We start from the raw sequence: 24,514 nt of genomic DNA on the forward strand, positions 1-24,514 counted from the left end.
GATAACTGCCTTATTCATGATTCTGATTTTATAAATTTGTAGTCAGAATCTTTCTGTTGAGAACTGCCTATCATGGTAGCGTCCTCCCTCTAATTAAGGTTCACAAAAAAGTTCTATTAATCCCTACTTATTCCAAGAAATGACTAGCCACAGAAACACTCAGGCCCTAACATTGAACAATCTTTCCTCTTTTGAAATGCCAGCAGACTTGCCCCCGTACGGCCAACCAAGGACTGTCAAGTATATCTGAAGATCAATTAGAAAATCTCCCCATTTGCAAATATTGCTAGAATGCTTGCCAATCAAAGACTGTCTCAGTAATTCCTATTCTTACTCTGTAAGATCGACTCTCCTTTCTAATACCTTTGAACCCCACTGAAACAAAAGTGATACAGGTGGCTTCTCTTCTCTTGCTGCAAGTTTATGAATAAACAACGTTCATTAATTTTGTGTAATACTTAGATTTGTCTATGGCACTTATATAATATGCTATGCAACAAATCAGTTGGATGGTAGGAGTCAACATATTGGAAATCTTTTTGTAGGAAATGAGACATAGTCATAATTTGTGGACTGAAGGAAATGTATAAAATATACAATGTTATTTATGTATTTGTAGGTGATGAACTGATTGTACTATGCCATAAACTAGAAACAGTGAGAGCTGGGATTAAAATCCAGAGTTTCTGATTTTCTTTTCCAGGTCACTGGTTTTTTTAAAAAGAAGGAAATTTCCTTTATAAGAAATTAAATGGTGAAGAGACAAGTCTCCTTATAAGATTAATGTATTTGAAGCCTCAGTCTTGACTCCAACATATTCTCTCTGGGTGGAATTATATAAATTACTCACAATTTCTATACATTGGTTTTTCTCATCTCTAAAGTTGGGGTAGAATAGCTTTGCTTCATAAAATTGTGGCATGGATTATATCAGATGATACTAAAGTAAATCATTTATAATTGCATCTGGCATATAGGAGTTAATAAACATTAGCAATGATGATGATAATGATAATAGTGATTCTATGGAACTTTGATTTTAGATATACAGGAAAAAAGTTAAATCATTCATATAATAATCTCTTTATTGTTATTCATAAAAGAGTGAAAAATTATTTATGGCTCTAGGTTGTCATTGATAAATCAAAATTAATTTGGACTCTATATAGACTGAAATGATTTCAAGTTTAAAATTTGGATATTTGCCTATAATTTATTATTTCATTTAACTCAATGAATACCTAAGACACATATGCTTGTCTTTAACTATAATGGTACTATAGCCTAAATATATATTTTTACGATTTTTCTATTTCTACTCATGAGGACAAATATAGAATATTATTCAGCTTTTATGTATTTTATTTGACTAAACTTAAATTGACTTCTTAACAGTTACTTTTTAAAAGTATGTAATTTAATGTTAACTTTTCCAAAAATCTTGACATATGCAAGTTTTCATGTCTTCTCTCATCTTGAAATGGTCTCAACCTAAGTAATGACCTCATCCTTTTTACTGAGTTTATGACTGATTGCAATTCCTTGAGAGTAAAAAAAAAAAAAAAAAGGTTAACATTTTTTATATCCCATATGAAGTATGTTACTTTCACTTTACCATTAACATAAGAAATAGCTCTTTAAGTCAAGAAAGATAATAATTTTTCACTAATCTCCATAGGGGTACCAAGTAAGATCAACAAAGAACATTTTGTTTCATTTTACACTGGAGACCCTTGAAAGGTACATAGTTAAATGTTATCCTTTTGTAAGTAAATCATTCGCACTTTTGGAAGACAGCTTAGAGCTTCTTAAACATGATTTACTGCCAAGACCTCTACAGTTTTTAAGGAGTCAAACCAAATGCATAGTACATATTTTATAGGTACATTCATGTATTAAAAATTTGCAAAAAGAGTTTGGAGACATATAAAATAAAACAATTTTTAAAAATTGTCCCTAACTTTACCTCTCTGAGAAACAGATCAATCTAATTATAAACCTAATAATTGTAGATCACCCTTCAAACCAAAATGCTCTAAGTTCATAAAATGTATAAATTAATATTCTCAATTTAAAATTCATGTAAAATGCATTGATTTATTATTTTGACAAATTTTATAACATTATCGAGATGTAATTCAATAAAATTACATCCTTTTTAAAGTATGCAATTCAGTGTTTTTAAAATTCTATTCATAGAATTGTACCAGCATTACCATTATCTAATTCCAGAACTCACGCCAAAAGAAAGTTGTATCAAGAAGCGTTCTTGAGAATTATAAATAAGACTGCTGTTTATAGGTAAATACCAGTACAGCAGTACCAGTTATTAAAATTTTGAAATGCTTTTGTACCAGATGGTGCCAACCTCTGCTCCAAGTGCCTGGGTTGCTTCCTAACCTTTTTTGAGTATCCTCGGACCTCTCCATGGTTCAGAAATAGAAGATTAGAATCTGGTACAAAAGGGAGCATCTAAACTACTATTGCTCAATAGTGAGGCCAATATTATTTATACTGGTCAGTAACAATGCTAAATGATATTTGTTTTTTTTAATGTCATCAATAAAGAGAATTATATCTTCATTTAAAGGGATAATCAGTAGAAAATCCATAATGGTGAAAAAAAAATAACTAGTAATAAAAAAGAAAAAGACATTAAGTTACTTAAATCAGGAGTGAAAGAGGTGATATTATTTTTGACCTTACAGAAATAAAAAGGAATATAAGGGAATAATATGAAAATTGTATGCAAACAAATTATATGCTCTATGTAAAGTGGACAAATTCCTAGAAAGACATTACCAAGACTGATTCAAAATGAAATAGACTATCTCAATAAATCTATAGCTAGGAAAACTAATTACTAATTGTGAACCTTCCTACAAAGAAAAATCCAGGATTAGATGGTTTCGTTGGTAATTTCTATCAAGTGTTTGATGGAAAAATTAGCACAATCATTCAAAACCTCTTCCAAAATTAGAGGAGAAGGGAATATTCCAAACTCATTCCACAAGGCCACTATTACGCTACTATTTAAACAAGATAAAGACATTACAAGAAAACTACAAACCAATGTAACTTACAACTATAGACAGAAAAATTCTTACCACATTTTAGCAAACCAAAATTAGAAACGTATAAAGAGGATTATACACTACAGCCATGTGAAATTTACCCCAGGAATTCAAGGTTACTTTAAAATAGGAAAAATCAACTGATGAACTATGCCATATTAGTATAATAAGGACAAAAATTGATACGGCTATCTCAGTAGATGCAGTAAAAGCATTTGATAAAATTCAGTATCCTTACATGATAAGAAAAAACACTTAACAAACTAGGAAGAAAAAAGAATTTCCTCAATCTGATGAAGGCCATCTAGTAAAATTCCATAGCTAACATCATACTTAATGGTGAAAGATTGGATTATTTCCCACTAGAATCAGGATGTCTGCTTACCACAGAAGTAGGAGATGTGATGATGGAAGCAAGCATGGTGGGAGGAAGGGGTCATGAGCCAGCGAATGTAAACCGTCTCCAGAAAGCCAAGGAGGCCAGGAAAGGCAAAGAAACAGTTTCTCGCCTAGAGGTTCCCAAAGGAACCAAGACTCTTGACTCCTTTATTTTAACCCAGTTAAACTGATTTGGGGCTTCTGGACTCCAGACTGTAAGATATTAATGTGTTGTTTTAACCCACAAGTTTATAATAATTGGCTACAACATCATAGGAAGCTAATGCATTCCATAACAATATGTCCCACCAAACCTCAAAATACAAATGAGAAAGGTCCAGCCACAGCTGCAAGAATCTCATGGTATCAGAATCTGAGCTGGAAGAAAAGAGGAATGGTAAAGGAACCTTTCACAGTCCTGGTTCCAGAGAACCTATGTGTTACCATCATGTACTCCGGAAATTTCTAAGAGCATCAGGAGAAATTAGAGAGAGGCACCACTAGTTAAAATTTACAGGGAGTGTCTGAGGAGCGTGGGAAGATCTCTTGGGGTTTGAGCAATTTCAGAATCTAATTAACAAACCTAAGCATCAATCAAGGATAAAGCCTGGCACTAAGGAGAAACTGCTAAGAGTGGAAACTGGCAAGACAGGGACAATAGAGGAAATGAAAAAGCCAGGTTCAGATGAAACTTGGGAGCTCTCATAAAGCAAGAAACCATATGTTTATGACTTTGAGAACAGAACAGAATAGGACGCTTTAGAAAAAATTACCTGACATTCAGGGGAATATGAACACTGGCTGTTCAATGGTATTAAAGATTTGAAAAAATTGCCTATATGGTTTAAAAGGGGACATAAATTTATCTTTAATAGGCATTCAGAAATACTTAGAATAGATATTATATCTGTAATTTGCTTCAAAAAAATCTGGTGCTAAAATGGGGACAATGAGAAATGTTTGTAGGGGTGTGTTTGTGCATAGAGGAAGTTTGCTGTGAATTGATAACTCTTGGGTATGTGAGTTTTCATTATACTATTTTTTCTAATTTTTGCATGTCTAAAATTTCCCAAATAAAAAAGTTTAAAAAGAAAGGAAAAATGGAAAGTCCTACCATACTGGCTGGACTGCAATGGCCAGTTTCTAACCTGTACACTCAAATGTTCATTTGCATCATCTTTAGCTATTATCCCTTGTTGTTTAATATTTGATTGTGAAAAAGAACCTTAAAGATATTTTCAAAACAGTACACACTTTTACTTCAACTATGTAATTAAGCCAACAGAACTTTTTCTATTGTCTATGAAAATTTTTTCATATTTTTATTACATATCTACTTTTCCTAAGAGCAATTTTAGTACTGATCACCTTATTTCTATTAAATTAGATGTCACTCTGACAAACCAAAATGGCATGACAATACTCAAGCACAGAATGAACAGTAAGAGGGGTTGACCTCTCCACAGAAAAACAATTTTAATTAATTTAAAACCCTCAGATGAAAAATAGGATCTTGTCTACTTGATGTCAAAATTAGCAATACGGGGTTAACCAATTGATTTCCTTTTTGAGATACCAAACTTGCATATGCATGCTCAGCATTTTTTTCCCATTTCTGATGTTCTATCATCATATGGGCATGTTACATAAGGAGAATATTCTTAAACGTGCTTCGTGGCAGAGAAGGGACTATCACCCACCTGATGTGATACATAAATATTTGTATGTATGCATTATTTTTGGAAATGGGATTCAAAAATTTTCTGAGTTGTACATGAAACCAATAAAGAGGTATGTTATATTCCTAATATATACGTGCTAAGAACCACATTTGGTCTTCATTAAGCAAACTTTGCTTCAACCTCAAAGCTAGCTGTTTCTCTAAACTATGAAAGATTTTGGGTAAAGAAAACGAGTATCTTACCTTAAAAGAAAGTTCCTTCCATAGTTAAGTTTAAATAAAAAAATATGTTTTATTTTTTATAAAAAAAGAAGCCACAGACTAGGAAGAATTTTCAAAACACATATCTGATTCAGGACTGATATCCAAAATATACAAAGAATTCTTAAAGCTGAACATTAAGAAAACACACAATAAATTTAAAAAATGGACAAAATATCTAAAGACACATCTCACCAAATAAGGTATACAGAAGGCAAGTAAGCATAGGAAAAGAAGCTCAACAACACGTGTCATTAGGGAATTGCAAATTAAAGCAAGATACCACTACATGCCTATTAGCTTTTTTTTTCACTTTTTATTTGTTTATTTTTTATTGAAGTATAGTTGATTTACAGTGTTGTGTTAATTTCAGGTGTACAGCAAAGGGATTCAGTCATATATATGTACACACACACACACACACACACACAGACACACACATATATATATTCTTTTTCAGATTCTTTTCCATTATAGGTTATTACAGGATATTGAATATAGTTCCCTGTGCTGTACAATAGGTCCTTGTTGTTTATCTAATTTATGTATAGTAGTGTGTATCCGTTAATCCTAAACTCCTAATTTATCCCTCCTCCCCCCTTTCCCCTTTGGTAACCATAAGTTTGTTTTCTATATCTATGAGTCTATTTCTGTTTTGTAAATAAATGCATTTGTATCATTTTTTAGATCCCACATGTAAGTGATATCATATGATATTTGTCTTTGTCTGACTTACTTCACTTAATATGATAATCTCTAGGTCCATCCATGTCGCTGCAAATGGCATTATTTCATTCTTTTTTTATGGATGAGTAATATTCCATTGTATATAACTATACCACATCTTCTTTATCCATTCAACTATGAGAATGGCTAAAATCAAAACACTGACAACACTAAGTGCTGTTGAGCTTGTGGAGCAACAGGAACCCTCATTCATTGCTAGTAGGAATGCAGAATAGTACAGCCACTTTGGAGGACAGTTTGGCAGTTTCTTACAGAGGTAGACTTTGTGTTACCATAAAACCCACCAATTGCACTCCAAATGTGTTGAACATTTATGTCCACAGAAAAGCCTGAACATGATTGTTTCAAGCAGACTTATTCATAATTGTCAAAACTTGGAAGCAACCTAGATATACTTCAATAGGTGAATGTATGAACAAACTGTGGTATAGCCATATAATGAAATATTACAATTTAGAGATAAAAAAAGAAATGTTATCAAACCACAAACCAATATGGAGGTGCCTTAAATGTATATTTCTCAGTGAAAGTAATTGGTTTAAAAATGCTACATACTATATGATTTCAATTATATGACATTCTGAAAAGACAAAACCATGAAGACAATAAAGAGAATAGGGGTTTTAGGGGCTGGGTGGGGCAGGGGGTGATTCCCCTGGAGGATAGGGGATTTTTAAGGTAGTGAAACTACTATTGTGTATGATACTATAATAGTGGAGACATGTTATTATACATTCATCAAAAGTCATAGAATGTACAGCACAAAGAGTAAACCCTAATGTAAATTATTGGCTTTACTTAATAACAGTGTATCAGTATTGGCTTATCTAGTGTAACAAATGTATTACACTAATGCAAGATGTTAAATAATCTGGGAAACCAGCTGGGAGGTGAAGTATTTGGGAATTCTCTGTACTTTCCACTCATTTTTTGCTGTAAACCTTTCCACTCATTTTTTGCTGTAAATGTAAAACTGCTCCAAAAAGTAAAATCTGTTAATTGAAAGAGAGTAATGAAGAGTATTTATTAACCCAAAGGTGGGGGCATCAAGGAGCGGGGGATACTAAGTTGTCTGACTTGTCTTTGTATGACAAGATAATTTAAAGCCACACAATCCTTGTATTGTGTTGCAACTTGACTTTTTAACAGATATCTCTAGATAATAACATTTAAACTGGAGATGTTTTTATTAATCTCAAATGGGATGCACGATATTGTGAACTGAAAATGACTAACACTTGTGGTCAACTTACTACATTAATGGAGGTATTTTGAAGGTGAACAAAATTAAGTTAAGGAAGTAAAATATCTTAAATTGTTCTAGGAAATAAAGCTCTCACTTTCTTTTCATGAAAAACATCAATCAAAATGTGGTATAGAGGGAAACTTTGTAACATCAGAGTTATTTATAAAATCAAAGGAACACTATGTTTCAATGTTTGTACTGTTACTGAATCCTCAATTGTTTCTTTCATATGGCCATGGTTAATTATGGCCTTCAGTCTAGCTTTATCATTGTTGAATAATAATTTAGATTTGTATTATGTGAAATGTGTTGTCAATTAAGTCAAGTACAGAAATTCAAAGACTATCTTGATCTGCAGATATTGGAAAATTATAGTTGACATCTCCTATGAAATTTTAAAGAATACTTTCTTTGAATATTATCTAAGAAAAAATAACTATGTGCAAAACATATTTTCTTCCGAAAAACACACTCTCGAATCACACAGTGTAGAATATGGGCACCTTTTCCAACTTTTCAATGCCTATATTGACATTTCTATAACATTTTAATCTCTAAAGAAATTATACATTGGAATTTTAGCCATATAAGGCCAATACTCAATTTTAATTAATATCTAGCCTATGACTTCCTCTCACTTTTTGTAGAGTATCTGAGCATCTTATAGATCGTTAAGGTTCTTGTATTACAAAGATGAATAAAAGATATGTTGAAGAGTTAAAACTGAGATTAATCAGTATTAGTATTTGTCTGTAAAAGTTTCAGCAACTATAATAAAGCTACAAATAACTCAACTTTGTTGCACGGAATGTACACATTTAATACTTTGGTTTTTATTTTAATTTCTTTGTGGCTGTCTGTTCTCTGCTGTATATTGTAAGAATCCAGAAGTCAGGGGCCATGTCTATATAAATTACTTTGTGTAACATCATGTGAGATATTCCGCACACAAGAATTTATAATTAAATTGTGTTGATAAAGTAAATAATGTTTGAGAAGATTATTCATAATTTTTGTTTTCCTCTTTCTCACCCGTATTCCTTCATTCTTCTCCAGTGAAAATAAGTATATTATTTCTAAAACAGTGATTTTAAAAGAAAAGTGTGATATAAATATTGGAATTCAGATTATTCTATCTGCTGTTTATCTTATCAGAAAGTTGGTTCTTATTTATATCCTCAAAAATGTTTATTTTATTTTATATACATTCTTTCAAGGATAAAATATGTGGAATTATTGGCTGAAACTATTTCAATAAAAAAAAAAATGAAGCTCCTAAAATGTTTCAAGGTATATCCTGAAGTTTCAGAAACTTAACACTTCCAGAAACTAGAGAAATTGTTCTATTTTGGCAGATAACTAGCCTGAGACTAACTCATCCACTCACTTTCAAGAATAATTACGATAATGTAAATAAGTATTATTTTCCAAAGTCAGAATAAATGAATAATAATTTCTTTTTATACAAAAGCAAATTGCTATGGAATAAAATCTCCATATTCCATTACCTGCCATTATTACAAACCTTTGGGAAAAATCAGTTTGTCCAGTAGTACTTTTATGCATTTATTTTTTCAATTATTTAAAAAATATATATTGAATATCTACTCTATGCCAGTAACTTTGGGAGAAATGATGAGAAAATGATGTGTAATAGAGAACTTTTTCCAGAGCTTCCAGTCCAGTGGGAAACTCAAACAAATAATTTTCTATTAAAATGCAGTGCGACAATGTTGTGAAAAGAGGCAATTAACCTTTTCTTAGTAAGACAGGAGAGGTTTTCAAAGCTGACACATGAAGGGTAGATTGAAGTTGCCAGGGAAACGATAGTCTGAGTGTGTGTTTAATGTTTGTGTCAATGTGTATGTGCATGTTGTCTATGTGTTTGTGTGTATGTTGTGTGTATAGGAGGGGTAGACAAATTCAAACCTGAGAAAACAGCAGTAACAAAAGATTAGCAACTGATAGGGTTTCAGGTAAGACTGATTTAATTATTCTACAGTAAGCCTATTTTATTTCATTTTGGTTCTTGTAACCTTGCCTTGTAGAGTCAGTTGACACTTGTGGAAGTATTTCTCCCTTCCACTGAGTCCACCGTAATGAATCATCTCAAGTTGCACTTAGTGCCCATGCAATTTTCCAAAAAGGGCCTCAAAAATATTTCCATCCCACAAACTCTTCTACCATTTGACTTTCTCACTCTCTTACGGAGGAGTGCAGTCTCTTTCTTAACTCCCTTGACTTTACAGAGGTTCTGTGACTGCCTAGGTCATTAGTACGGGGCAGAAGTGAGACTCTGCTAGTTTGGGACATGGCCCTTAACTAGCCTGGCAGCTTTCACTTCCTGTGCCTGTAAGCCAGCTACCATGTGAGAAGGCCACCTACTCTGTGATCACTATTTTGTGAGGAGCCCAAGTCACGTGGAAAGGCTTGGAGGATGAAACTTCGTGTGGAGAGGTTTAGAGAGACCAAAGGGGCAAGTTATGAGTGTACGGCTGTTCTAAAAACTAACTCCCTGGCCCAGGCCACCCCAGTTGATGCAATGTCTACATGTTCAGTCAATCCCTTCCCGCATTTCTGGCCCACAAAAAAAATTGTGAAGAAAACTTTTTGTTTTAAGCCACTAATTTTTTTATTGAACTATACATGATTTACAGTGTTAAAGCCACTCTGCTTTGTGGTGGTTTCTTACACAAGAATATCTAAAGAAAACAAACTACTTGCAATTTACAAAACACTGAGTTTCCTACCTGGCTATTAAAAGAGAAAGACAGTAGGGATGTGCACCATGAAAAGTCCACGTGAGAACACAACCAGAGGCAGACTTCTGCACGGCAAGGAGCAGGGAACCTGCTGACACTTTGGTCTTAGACTTCTAGCTACCAGGACTGTGAGAAATAAACTTCTGTTGTTTAAGCAACCCACTCTGTGGTATTTTGTCATGGTAGCCCTAGCAAACTAATATAAAAGGCAATATTTATTACATGCTTATCTTCTGCCAAAATCCATACAAAACATTTAACAGAGTTAATTTCATTGATTCTTTTATTTTAATTGAAGTAGAGTTGATTTACAGTATTACATTAGTTTCAGGTGTACAGCATAGTGATTCAGTATTTATGCAGATCAGACTCCATTATAGGATATTATAAGATAATGGCTATAATTCCCTGTGCTATACAGTATATTCTTGTTGCTTATAGTAGCTCTACAGGTGAGGATCATTGATATCTCATGAGAACTACGTCTCAACTGTTTTATTATTTCAGATGAGAGGTGCGTGTATGTCAAAGAAATACTGAAATCTGTACAAATTCTGTATAGTATATGCAATATAAAATTATTTTAATGTTAGGAGGGCAAGTCTGCAAAATCCTTCTGTGCCACTTTGATCTCTGTCTTCTGGATTCATCTCAAATATTTCTGAAAGTGCTTCACCTACTATAGGACGCACATTAAATCTCACACTTCAGTGGAATTTTGTCTTTTCAGTCCTCAAGCAGAAATAATGCCTATTCGATATTATTTGGTTACTTTCTTCTTATGAAAATACATTTTTGTTTCTTTACCAAACACTTTTTTTCCCCAATATGTCTATGCTTTTAAGCGTTGAACATATGTTTTTTTGTGTTTGTTTTTTTTTTCTTTTTTTTTTTGCGGTACGCGGGCCTCTCACTGTTGTGGCCTCTCCCGTAGTGGAGCACAGGCTCCGGACGCGCAGGCTCAGCGGCCATGGCTCACGGGCCCAGCCGCTCCGCAGCATGTGGGATCTTCCCGGACCGGGGCACGAACCCGTGTCCCCTGCATCGGCAGGCGGACTCTCAACCACTGCATCACCAGGGAAGCCCTGAGGCTTCCTGGTGTAGAGAAGGAAAGGAAATAGAGAAGGAAATAGAGAAGGCTTCTGGGCTAAGGAAAAGAATGAATGTTGGGTTTATCAAAGCAGTGTGCCTCCAGGGGTCACTTTCTCAGAAGTGGTTTCCATTTCTATAAGGTTTTCATGAATTTATAAAATAGTAGGGTTAGATAAGAGATTAAGGAAATAATGTCTTATTGTTGATGTCTATTTTCCTTGCCCAAGAATATTCTTTAGTAGTCCTTTTTGAATATTTTATATTATTCCTCCCCTGCTCAAATGTTATTATCGGTTGAGGTATTCTTGGAATGCAAATGGCAAAATGCTTTTAACTGTTGCCATGGATCACTGTGGCTTAGCTTCAAGACAAAACCGCAATTCCCAACTGCATCCTCAAGTTCCCTATCGCAGAATCATCTTAACTGTGTCATTAGATGATCCTTGTTTCTACATCTAGAATTCCTTAGTTTTCTATGACAACACCCACAAGTTATTTTGTATTTATTTCTACTTTTCCTTCCTTCCAACTTCAAAAGATTTTATATCTTTATAAAGTATTGTTCTTTATCTTTTCAAAAGTTCTAAGGGATGATTTTCCATAGCATAATAGAATGCTCTATTATTTCCATCTCAAAACAATGAAATCTTCCTTAAATATGCATTCCTTTTTAAATGACTAGGCTGTTTAAATCTGCTAAAGCATTGCTACAAACCTTTGCCTCCCTTCTTTATTCCAAGCTCACTACTCAATCCGCTTGAATCTACTTACTATTAAAATGACTGACCACTAGTCACTTCCTAATAACTTGGATTGATTGGCTCACTTAGTTGCCATCTTACTTGACCTAGGAAACATTTGGCTTTATTTATAATTTAAGGGATTATATTTATAGATTTCTTTGTTTTTTTTTTCTTTCCTACCATATCTCCTGTACTTTAGTTCTCTCTGACTGCTCCTTCTTTTTTGTGCTCCTGTTTTTCTAGTGGCCACTCTTTCCCTGCCCACATGTTTGGAAGGTAGTGCAGAACAGAAGCGATCTGTGCCTCTGTTTGCAGGATGTGGCAGAATGCAAGAGGTAAAGGTAGAATTGTTTCCCCACAGCATAAGGTCAAGAGTCTTTAACACAGCATATGAAATTCTGCTTGATCTTGTCCCACAACCTGCATTACCCCATACATCATAATACACTCTGTGTTCTATTAAAATTCTTAATTAATGTTTATTCCAAATACCTTAAGGATTATACCTTTTCACTAGTTTGATCCTAGCCTAAATGTGTATTTTCTATATAAGTGTTTTGACCATTGCCCTTTTATGTAGAATCTGTGACTCCGTTGACCGCACAAGTGACACTTTTCTCTTACGCATTATCAATCAGTTTTTCCTTAGCTACTGGAACCATCCAGTATCATAAAAATCTGCTCCAGTCTTTACATCTTAAAACAACAAAAACAGTAATAGCAATGACAACAGTAACGGTAACGAATGAAACTATAAACCTCAGTTACTCTCTGGATACCACAACCCTCTATTATTAGTTTATGATTTTATGCTTCTTTTTCATGGTAAAATTTCTATAAAGATCTGTTAACTCTTGGCACTTCTACTTTCTGTAATCCCATTTACTGTACATCCCTCTCAAAAATACTTTGTTTTAGATAAACCAAACCATTGTTATTATTAGATACAGCAAACATACAGTTATTCTACCAAATTTCTATTGGAATTTGAAAATGCTTACACACAGTTTCCTAGCTCACAATTTCTATACCTAGCTCATCTAGAAAACAGCTACTGGAGCAGCAACCATCTGTGGATTCCTCTCCTTTGCTTCTGGCAGTCGCGCTCTGTCTGTTGTCCTCTTGGCTTAGTGGTAGTAAAAGCTCTGCTGCTGTTAGCCCCAGGTTCACGTAGCATCTGCTGGGGTTTTCCTAAGCCCCACTTGCATATTTGTAATTACTTTCTTTGTGAACAAATGAACCCACCTCACCTTAACCTAGGTTGAGTGGGCTGTGTGTTTCCCACAGGGACTGTGACTAATCAGTACTAAATGCTTTATCCTGGAATAGGAGGTGACTTTGTGAATTTGGCGGGGCTAGGGGGATGAGGAGGCAAAGATACTGCTCTTGTAAAGGTTTACAGAACTCTGCCAGGTCCAGGTCCAAAATACAGGGCTAAATCTGCATCTCCTTGAGCTCTTCCTTTATTGCTTCATTCATCATTCTCCTCACATAGGTCCTGTAACATTTTCCTGGTTTTACTCTAGCTCAATGGCTATACCTTGTCAGTCTACTTCTATGAGCTTCTCCTTTATTATGTGTATTCTGAACAGTGGTGTCCCCCAGGGTTTTATCCCAGGCCCTTTTCTCTTCTATACCTATCCCCCACCCACCATGATTGCATATATTCTCAAAATTGTGAAGACCATGTATATGGTGATAATGCCCCAAGCTTATAACTCCATTCTAGATCACTACCAAGTTCCAAACAAATCTCTAATTCGTGACAGTATATAGCCACTCAGAAGTCTAAAGCCATCTTGAATTTAACATATGCAAAATAGAATTTCTCTCCATATCTGCCCCTCCCCTCAACCCCCTCAATTAATTAACCAACCAGTTAATACTAAAAGTTAGGAGTCATTTTGTTCCTCCTCTTTCTTCATTGCCTACATCCAACCTTCAACAAATCCTAAAAGATCTGCATCTGAAATGTACCCAGGTCATCCCATCTCTCTTTATCTCTGCCACTCAAATTAAAGTAACAGTCCTGGGACTTCCCTGGTGGCGCAGTGGTTAAGAATCCGCCTGCCAATGCAGGGAACACGGGTTCGAGCCCTGGTCCAGGAAGATCCCACAAGCTGTGGAGCAACTAAGCCCATGCACCACAACTATTAAGCCTGAGCTCTAGAGCCCAGGAGCCACAGCTACTGAAGCCTGTGCACCTAGAGCCCATGCTCCGCAACAAGAGAAGCCACTGCAGTGAGAAGCCCACGCACCCCAGCGAAGAGTAGCCCCCACTCACTGCAACTAGAGAAAGCCCGCATGCAGCAACAAAGACCTAGTGCAGCAAAAAATAAATAAATAAATTAAAAAAAATAAAGTAACAGTCCTTAGTCATTTCTAATGTCATCTAATTCCATCTTTCCTTTTTCCATTTATTGCTATCAATTCATTGCCCACATAGGAAGCCAGAGTGATATTTTTGAACTATAACTGAGGTAAAGTCACTCCCCATTTTAAAAGTATTAGATGGCTTCACCGTGTACTAAGAATAATCTTACTTATCGTCAAATCCACCATCAACTACAAGACAGTTCTTCATTTTGCTTCTGACTGTATCTTCATCTTAATCTAATGCTAGGATTTCCTCTGTTTACTAACTCCAGGACCAATAGCCTGTTTCTGTTACCTGAACTTGCCTTCCTTCACCCTTTTCCCTCCTGCTTAGCAATAGATACTGCGATGGCAGCCACACAAGCACTCTTATTCTAGAAAGTGAAACACACACTGGTGACAAAGGCCCATGTGATGAGTTTTTGGGGTAGGAAGATGGCATGAGTTTGGAGCCTGATGATTCATTAGTCCTACACTGCCTACCATTGGACTTGTTATATGAAATAGATACCGCCTGTGTGTTTCGACCGATATTATTTGTGACTACAGTAACAACAATAATAAAACCAGTATATTTTGTTTTAACATCCTAACCGACCTTTAACTGAAAAGTCTCTGTTATAATGGTGTTATCTGCTTTTCTGATATTAGTACAGCTTTTCAAGATTTCTTTTGATAAGTTTTAACGTGATATAAGTATTTTCACCGGATATGAGCCTGGAAAGCTAGGGAGCACAGGAATTCGGTGCATACCCTACCACCTAGGAGGAATAAGGCTCTACTAAAGTCTTTTCCCATGATGAGTAGGACTTTGTTACACAGAACTCTCTGTAAATCTTTCATAATGGTTCTTTTTTTTCTCTACCTACCAGTGCCACCGAGTCTTTCCTGACTTTACCAAGGGAGAACCTGGTGGGGTTGCTGCAGATAAAACCAAAGAGAAGCATCCCCACTCGACCACAAGACTGTGGCTCTGTGGAGTCTCTCAAGGTCCTGTTAGTCTGTAATCAGCCCCAGCAATTTCACAGCATTACCATTTAAACGTACTTTATAATTTATGGCTCCAGAACTTTCATACATAGATCTTTGCTGTGATTTTATCTAGTCACCTTTCTCTCCACATTTTAGGGTGGCTGTCTGTCCTGCACCTCAGTTCTCTTATAGGTCCAACTCAAATAATAGATTTTCAATGTATTCAGTTTTTTGTTGTTGTTGTTTGTTTTATAATTGAAGTAATGGTATCCAGTCTCTTTACATGTCAGAGCTGAAACTGGAAGTCTAGAACACTGATTTTTAATATTTCATCCTCAAAGAGGCCCATCACTTTATTCATACTTCCTTTGCAAGAACTACTAACATGATCCTACCTAGATACAGATGGGTCTGGAGCATATAGTCCCTGGTTGGGCAGCTACTTTCTCTGTGAGGAGGAAGTGCAGATTTTGGTGGTCAAATAGGTTTTGCAGTCACAGACTGTATAAAGGAGAAAGGAGAAGTTGACATTCAGGGAGCACTTTCTAAGTGTCAGAAACTATACTAAATATTTTATATGTGATCTTATTTACTCTTCTTAATTACTATAAGAGATAATATTATTTTTCTCTTATAGGAAATTGGACCAGAGAAGTTAGTCAGAAGCCCAAGGGCGCATAGCTTATTAACAAGTGATTTGATATTTTAACCTAAATTCATATAACCCCCCAGACCGTGTGCTTTGGAATAAGGTTGACCTTGGTTAGTAATTTTATTGAGATTTTAATTTAAATATGATTACATTTATAAAATCATTTGAGAAGAATCAGTCACTTACATTGGAAAATCTTCTAATCAAAGAACATTGCAAGGCTTCCCTGGTGGTGCAGTGGTTGCGAGTCCGCCTGCCGATGCAGGGGACACGGGTTCGTGCCCCGGTCCAGGAAGATCCCACATGCCGCGGAGCGGCTGGGCCCATGAGCCATGGCCACTCAGCCTGCGCATCCGGAGCCTGTGCTCCGCCATGGGAGAGGCCACAACAGTGAGAGGCCTGCGTACCGCAAAAAAAAAAAAAAAAAAAAAAGAACATTGCAGCTTTCTTCATGTAGTCAAGTTGATTCTGATACACTTGTCATTATCCATGTATAAAATATGCAACACGTTCACTCTTGCTTTTCCTAAACATGATCACATTTGTTAGATCACAGTTGTTGCTGTAGGGCTTTCTGCCTCAACCAGGCACCATCAGCAGTCTGGAATTTATATTACATTTCTCTCCACTTTGGTGAGTAGTATTTTCTAAATGCAGTACCTCTTTATTTTGGTATACAGGAAAGTTACTGAGATAATAACTTGTGCCCTTACCTGCTGTGGTTCTTGTGTGGTTTTAGTCTTCTCTTTTCAAAAGATACCCTATCTGTCCTCTAATGTTTGACTTAGGTTTTATTTTTGTGCCTTTTAATGTATATAATAAAAATAAAGACCTTTCTTTCCTTCACATCTGTGTCTACTACAAAGATCCTGACACATTTTAAGAGCTTAATGAATATTTATTAAATAAATGAATAATGTAGTAAAACCAGATCATATTGTATATATTTACATACATGTAATGAATACATTAGTATAAAATCCTGACTTATCTTCCTATGTTATAGCTGAGCCCAGTTCATTGCAATTCGATATAGGAAATATTACCATTCAGGATTAAAATGATTATGTTATTTCAAGTCTTTCTCAGAATTCAAAGTAATACCTATAAAGTTAAGTTTGAAGAAATCTGAACTATGAACCACTATTGAAAATAAAACTCATAAATTGTCAATGGTTTGTACATGAAAATAAACAATGTATCTTCCTTTAAATTTGTTGATGGATTTCTTTAACTTAAAAAATGATATTGCATACCTGTAGCTGCATAGCTACTAAAGGTAAATAGTGTATTTCAATGCAAATCATGCTGATTTACTACCAACAAATGGACAACTTTTAGATGAATAAAGCTATAAATGTTTGTAAACATTGGATTCCACATAACACATCTCCTCAGAGAGCTGTTTCACGTTAATGAGCTTTATATTTTTGAATTTGCAGTACCCGGAAGAGACACAAAGCAATAATGCTATCATCAAAGCATAATGTGGAGCAGTTCATTCAGATAACTTAATGTAAGGGGCCATTTCTATATATACAATGCTGGGTAAAGCAAATGAAATAAATTAACTTGGAGCTGATCACAGATTATGATGGATGATATAAGTACAGTGATATAATAAAACTGAATTATTGTAACTTTGTTATGCATTAGAATATATTTACATTTAAGGGTGCCATATAGAAAGGGTGATAGATTCGAACTCCAGTGATCTATTTTAGCCTCTACTTTTCTAGTTACTAAATCTGTGGTTTAAAGTATATCAGATAAATTCTAAGAGACCCAGTTTTCTTACCTATAAAATGTCAAGGATACATATCTATTAGTTGGTTCTCCTTTTCCAGAAAATGTTGTGGATGGAAGAATTTCACATGTAGAAATAACCAGCAACTGTTGAAAATGCAGAATCTAATTAGAGAAGTCAGAGTGCCAGATACAGAACTGGGACAGCCTCATAACTGGGAATGTTAAAATGATAGCAGTCCGTGAGGTTTTCAACAGGAAGTTTATAGAAAGAGAAAAGTAAAGAGTTAAGGACAGAACTTGAAAAATTTTCTCTCGTCAGCCTCGCTCATGAAATTCCATTCCATATATCCAAATACCTACTGGCCATGTCAATGCAAATATAGAACACACACACAAATATTGCTGTACAATAGACTCAAAAGAGTGAATGTGTATTAAAATCATTAGAAACTTTCTAAGCTACATTTAAAAATTAAATTCTGGTTGGTTTCTATGATCATGATCATGTGATTATGACCATTAACAATCCATTATTTCCAATTATTTCAATAACTTCAGTAGTACCTACAGTGACACTAAAGAACCATAGACTTTTATCTTGATTTTAAATGTTTCTTGTGTCTTTCATTATTATCAGACTCCTATTATTTTTAGAAAAGCTAAAGAATAAATGAGTAAATCAAATACAAATACACATTTATTTGATATTAAAATAAATAACTGTAGGTATGTATTATATACATTGAAATTTCATAGAGTAAGCTTCTGTCATAAAGTAATAACTATTATGTTATTAATTATTCCAAATTTATGGATGACTGACCTAAGATGATAGAGGTTTGGTTACTTATAAATGATCACATGGTCACTAATTTAGTTACTTTTTGAAATCAGGAAGTTTGACCTCAGAGACAGCACGCTTTACACTATAAAGTTTCCCATATGTATAGTCTTTCATGGAAATAGTACAGTAATAATTGTTACATTAACATATACTCACATGCACATACATACTTGTTTATTTAGAAATCTGTGTCTAGATTTCTGTATTGTACCTATGTGAGAAAGACAAAATAGTTTTGTCAGAATCTAATAACTGCATGCAATCTGTAAACTTAGCTTCTCTTACTGTCTCCCTCAATTCTGACAGATGATTAGGATAAAAGGTAATTCTTTTTAAATAATAATCAGGAGAAAAGAGAAAATACTCAATAGCTCAATTCACACTCAAGATATGATGCTGTATTCATATATGATGCTGTATCACAATCAGATATTTATATATGATGCTATATAACAATCAAATACTCTTTTCATTCCTTTCTTCCTTTGCATTTTCATAAAACTTTACCTAAAAATTCACATGCTGGTAGTGAATTTTGTTTTTCTTATGCCAGAATGAAAAAGAAAACCATTAACTCTTCAGTTTCAAGCTATGGTTGCTTTTTTTTCCTATTATTCTATTTTATACATTAGATAATTGTCTTGACATTACTAAAGCAAAGGAAGCAGAGGAGGTAACAATGGAAAATATTTGTAGTCATAGTGGCTTCTAGAAACCACCTCTTTGTATAATATTTTGGTATAAGCAATGGTAAGATTATTTTACCTAATTGTGTTGTCTTCTAGTCTTTTATTCTTGACTCAAAGGAAGATCAATAAGGTAATCAAATCCCCCTGAAAGACAGAGACAACAACACTAGGAAGGAAACAAACTAAAGAAGATGAAGAAAAGGAGAAGCAGAAGGAGAAGGAGAAGAGGGAAGAGGAGGAGGAGAAGAAGAAATAAGAGGGAAAAGGAAAGGAAGAAAACGAAGGAATAGGGGACAAAGGAGGAGTGTCAACAATAATAGCAAAAATGATTTTTTATGTTGAATCAGACATTCACTGAGCCTTTCACATGTAACAAAATGGATTTTAACTCTATGTTGTTTTCAAATACTTTGTAAAAATATTATAAATATGCTTTTCTCTCTCTAACTACTGAATTCCCAATCTCCTGTTCATTGCCTCCCATTGACAAACCTTACCCAAAGCCTGACGGCAAAGGAACCAAGTTGATGCAAGCCAGGCTCCTATGGCACAGACCAGGTCGAAGCATGATGACAAAATGGAATTAATTCAGTATTTTTGCCTCAAAGATTTTCATTTTAATTGAAGTATATACCTTTGTATACATAAATAATATATAACTTCTGTTTGTGTGTTCGTATGCTTTCTCATTTGGCGTCATCTTAAATAGGCTTTGAAAAACACTTAATGACCTTTAAAATGATAAGGGAAAAAATCCAAATAATTGTAAATTGTAGAACACATAGTACCTCAACATTGTACCCACTGATGCAGGATAAAGAATAATGATAACATGAGTCCACTTGAAATTTTGGTTTAAGAAATCAGTCATTGCCAAATGAAAGGCTTGTACCATTTTCCTCCTCTCTGTTTATATCTCCTTATCTCCTCTTGTAAGGTATCATTCTTCTATCTTTAGTGAGAATCATTGCCCCACTTTTCTTTATTGTTTTATAGTGATATATACACTCAAAATGTAGTTAATTTTTGAATGATAATTCTAGTAGGCAGAAAGATGGCCCCCTAAAAGATATCCACATCCGAATCCCTGGAATGTGCGTGACCTTAAGAAAATGGAAATGTCAAAGAAAGGAATTTTCCTCTAGAGCCTCTAGAAGGAATGCAGCCCTGCCCGACATTTTATTTTTAGCACATTGAGACCCATTTAGAACTCTAACCTTCAAAACTATAAGATAAATTTGTACTAAGAAACAAAGTTTATGGTAATTTGTTATAATAGCAATCTAATCAAATGATCAATTATAATGAAATGTGCATGCTTATTATAAATAGAATCACATTATATCCATTCTACTATGATTTGAAACTTAAGCTCAACATTTTTGTGAGATTCAACCATCAAGCATCAGTAATGCTTGAGGCTACAGATTATTCATATTCATTACTGTATGATTTCCCATTGTATGAATAATCCACAATATATTTACTCATTCCAATATTAATAAATCTCTGAGATTTTTCCAATTTTGAACTTTACAGAAAATGTTGACAAACCATTCTGGAAAAATAAAAAAAGGAGATCAAGGGCCCTTGGAGAAATGGCTGATTCTGGGACCAGGGCAGGAAATAGACAAGATGATCCTGCAGTAACTTGTAGTGCCAGAGAGTAAGGATTTATTAAAAAAAAAAAAAAAAAGCAATGATGATGAGGTGTGCCAAAAGAACTCAGGAACCAAATGAAAGAGCTCCCAATGGCTAATTCTAGAACAATTTGTGCAAAAAAACACATAGTGTATAATTGGATTTAACCCAGAGCATAAAATAAATATTCCTTGGTCCATACTGACATAAAAAATGATTTTAAAAAATATATTAGAGGCAGAAGAATTCCGAATAATTTATGTGGATACTCTATCCTCAAAGAAATAGGGCTTAACTCCACACTACTTGTGTCAGCTGTGCATATTGAGTTTCTCCAAATGAGGACAGTATGGAAAGGGCATAATATTACCTTTAGAATGGAGAAACCTGACAAATACTACTTGTTCAAGAGGTCAACGTCAACAGTGACGTCGTGTTGATAGCATGTATCCTTGATATGTTGTGATAGAAATTCACTTTACGTCTGTGATCCTCCTCCCTAAAACCAGAAGTATAACCATGAGAAAAATAACAAATCTAATTTGAGGGACCTTCTATAAACACATGATCATTACTTCTCAAAATTGGCAAGGTCGTTAAAACAAGAAAAGTTTAAGAAATTCTCAAAACCAAGAGGAGAATAAGGAGACCTACTGACTACAGGTCATGTGATATCTTGGGGGGAGGGGTGGATCCTGGATTAGAAAAAGAAAATTAGGTTAACTATAGAAATCGAAATAATATATGGATGTTATGTAAAAATAATGTATAAATATTGATTCATTCATTGTAAACAATGTACCTTTCTAATGTAAGGTATTAGTAACAGGGGAAACAGTGTGGGCTGCAAGGAAACTACTATATTTGTAATTTTTTCATAAATTTAAAACTGTTCTAAAAAATAAAGTTTGCTTATAAATCAGTCATTTTCGTCCCATCTGCAATTTCATCTGTGTAATATATCAAGCTTTTAATAGATTTGTGTATTTGCTTCTGAGGTCTCTATGTTAAATTGATCATGTGTCTATCAGAATGTCAAAAACATACCCTTTTAATTACTATAGATTTTAAGTGAGGCAGTATTGGGTACAGCAGATTCTTTCACTTTGTAATTCTTATACATAGGTTCTTGTGTGTCCTGGCCCTTTGCCAGGACATACAAGTTTTTGAGACCCCCTATACCAAGGTCCATAAAAAGCATGTTTCAATTTTGATTTGAATTTTGTTGAATCCATAGTTCAGTTGGCAGAGAATTGACATCTTTCCAGTATTAAGTATTTCCAGCTAAGAACTTGGAAGATGTTTTCATTTGTTTAGGAGGGTTTTTATGTCTCATAGAGGTCTTGTTTATGTTTTTATTCTTGTTTTTTTATTCACATGTACTTCCTATTGTGGATGCTGTTGTAAAATGGCATCCTTTTAAGCTAATTTTTAAAATACATTTCATTGTATATAGAAATGGAACTTTTATGTTGATTTTATATATGGCAAATTTGCTGTGCTCATTTTTTAAATATCTAGTGAACATATGTTTTTCTATTTATTCTGTTTATATGGCAGATTGCATTAATGAATTTTTCTAATGTTTAAGCAGCCTTGCATTCTTGTAGTAACTCACATGGTGATTCTGCTACCCATTTTATACTTTGCTGATATTGTTTTGCTAAGAATAAGATTTTTCCATGTTCTTCATGAAGAACCTGACCTATAGCTGTTTATTCTCATATTGTGCTTCTTATTTTTTGGTATCAAAGTTATAAGCATAAGGGTATGAGTTGGATATAATCTCCTCTTTGCCCTTTCCTCTGGAATACTGTGTTTATGTTTAGGTGTGGTTTGTGTTTTTGTGTGTGTGTGTGTATGTGATTAGAAGTAGAATTTCTGAGTATACAGTATTCAACTTTATTAACAGTTGGTCTCCAAAGTGATTGTAGTAATTCATACTTTTGCTAGTTTTGCTAGTTAGTGCATAAATGTTATGTTGATTTTTACATCAGTGAAATTCTTGTGTCAGGCATTTTATATTTATCAATCTGATGTCAGTGAAATGATGTCTCATTGTTTCATTATCTATTGTCTAGATTATGTGTAAGATTCAACCTCTTTTCACGTAGTTATTGAGAATTCAGAATTCTTCACCTTTGTGTTTTATTGTATCCTCTGTATATTTTTAATTAGGTTTTTAATATTATTATTGCTTTGCAGAAATTCTGTATATATTTTGGATAATGATCTTTAGTTAGTTACATATTTTGAAATATCTTCCCTCAGTTTGTGGCCTATACTTTAATGTTATTAATTTTATCTTTTGTTGTTTGGGAAAAAATATTTAAAATACAACCAAATATCTAATTTATTTTGATCCTTTTGCTTTTATTTTTTAAAACAAATTCTATTCTACTCAATATCATAAAGATAGTATCCTATTTTCTAGATATCCTTTGGGAATTTTTGTTTAGACGTTTATGTTGTTAATGTGTATGGGAATTATACTTCATGAGGTATGATTAGATCAAACTTTATTTTTTTCCTATGGATAGCCAACTTTCTAATATTTACTGAGTGAATTTCCTCATGGATTTGTAATGCTTCTCTAGTAAATAGCAAATTTACAGGTTAAAATGACTTGTTCTCTTATTTTTTTCTATTCCCTTTGACTCTTTATCTACTATTTTACCAACATCATACCATAGTTTCATCATAATGGTTGCTATCTTGTAGGAAAATTTCCTTGCCTTATTCTTTTTAATATTCTCAAACTTCTTAGCCTTTTATTTGACCTTAAAATGTGTAATTATTTATCAATTAATGTTCTTATCATTATATTCAAATCATTGGTGTAAATAAGGATGTTTAGATTTAAATCTGATTTTTATTTCAGAAACTAAACATCTTTAGTGACTCTAGTTGACCAAGTTTGGTTTAAAATAAGCATGGCTATGCCATTTTGTAACATGTATTTCCTCATGGCATGATTTTATGATTTAGTCCATTCTAAATGAATTCAGTGCTTCACTGCATTACTGATGTATCTTCAAGAAAGTGCCTCTGATGAATTTCAAATGACTAAACTTTGTCCTTGTGAAACCATCGAAAATCAGCTCCATGAAGGGGTTCATCTGGTAATTTTTCAAAGTCATGATGCAGACTTAAAAATCTTGCCTGTAAAGTTAATAGATATTCATAGAAATCTGAGTACAAGCACACACACACGCAAAAAAGTGTGTGTGCATTTCCATTTTCTTTGGTCTTTTAAAAAGGTTTCAAATATTATCAGCCAAAAGTTGTGAGTGAGTTGTGTCTATATATATGTGTGTGTGTGTGTGTGTGTGTGTGTGTGTGTATATATATATGTGTATATGTATATATATATTTATGTAACAATTGCATGTTATTTTGGGGGGCATAATGTTTTTCAATGTTGTGAAATGTTTGGCTGAATCCCCTTGTTTTTGTTTTTGTATTTTTTTAAGTTATTTTATTTCTTTATTTTTGGCTGTGTTGGGTCTTCTTTGCTGTGCGCGGGCTTTCTCTAGTTGTAGTGAGCGGGGGCTACTCTTTGTTGCAGTGTGTGGGCTTCTCATTGTGGGTGGCTTCTCTTGTTGTG

Source organism: Tursiops truncatus, chromosome 3 (assembly GCF_011762595.2).
Source record: "Tursiops truncatus isolate mTurTru1 chromosome 3, mTurTru1.mat.Y, whole genome shotgun sequence".
Taxonomy (NCBI): domain Eukaryota; kingdom Metazoa; phylum Chordata; class Mammalia; order Artiodactyla; family Delphinidae; genus Tursiops; species Tursiops truncatus.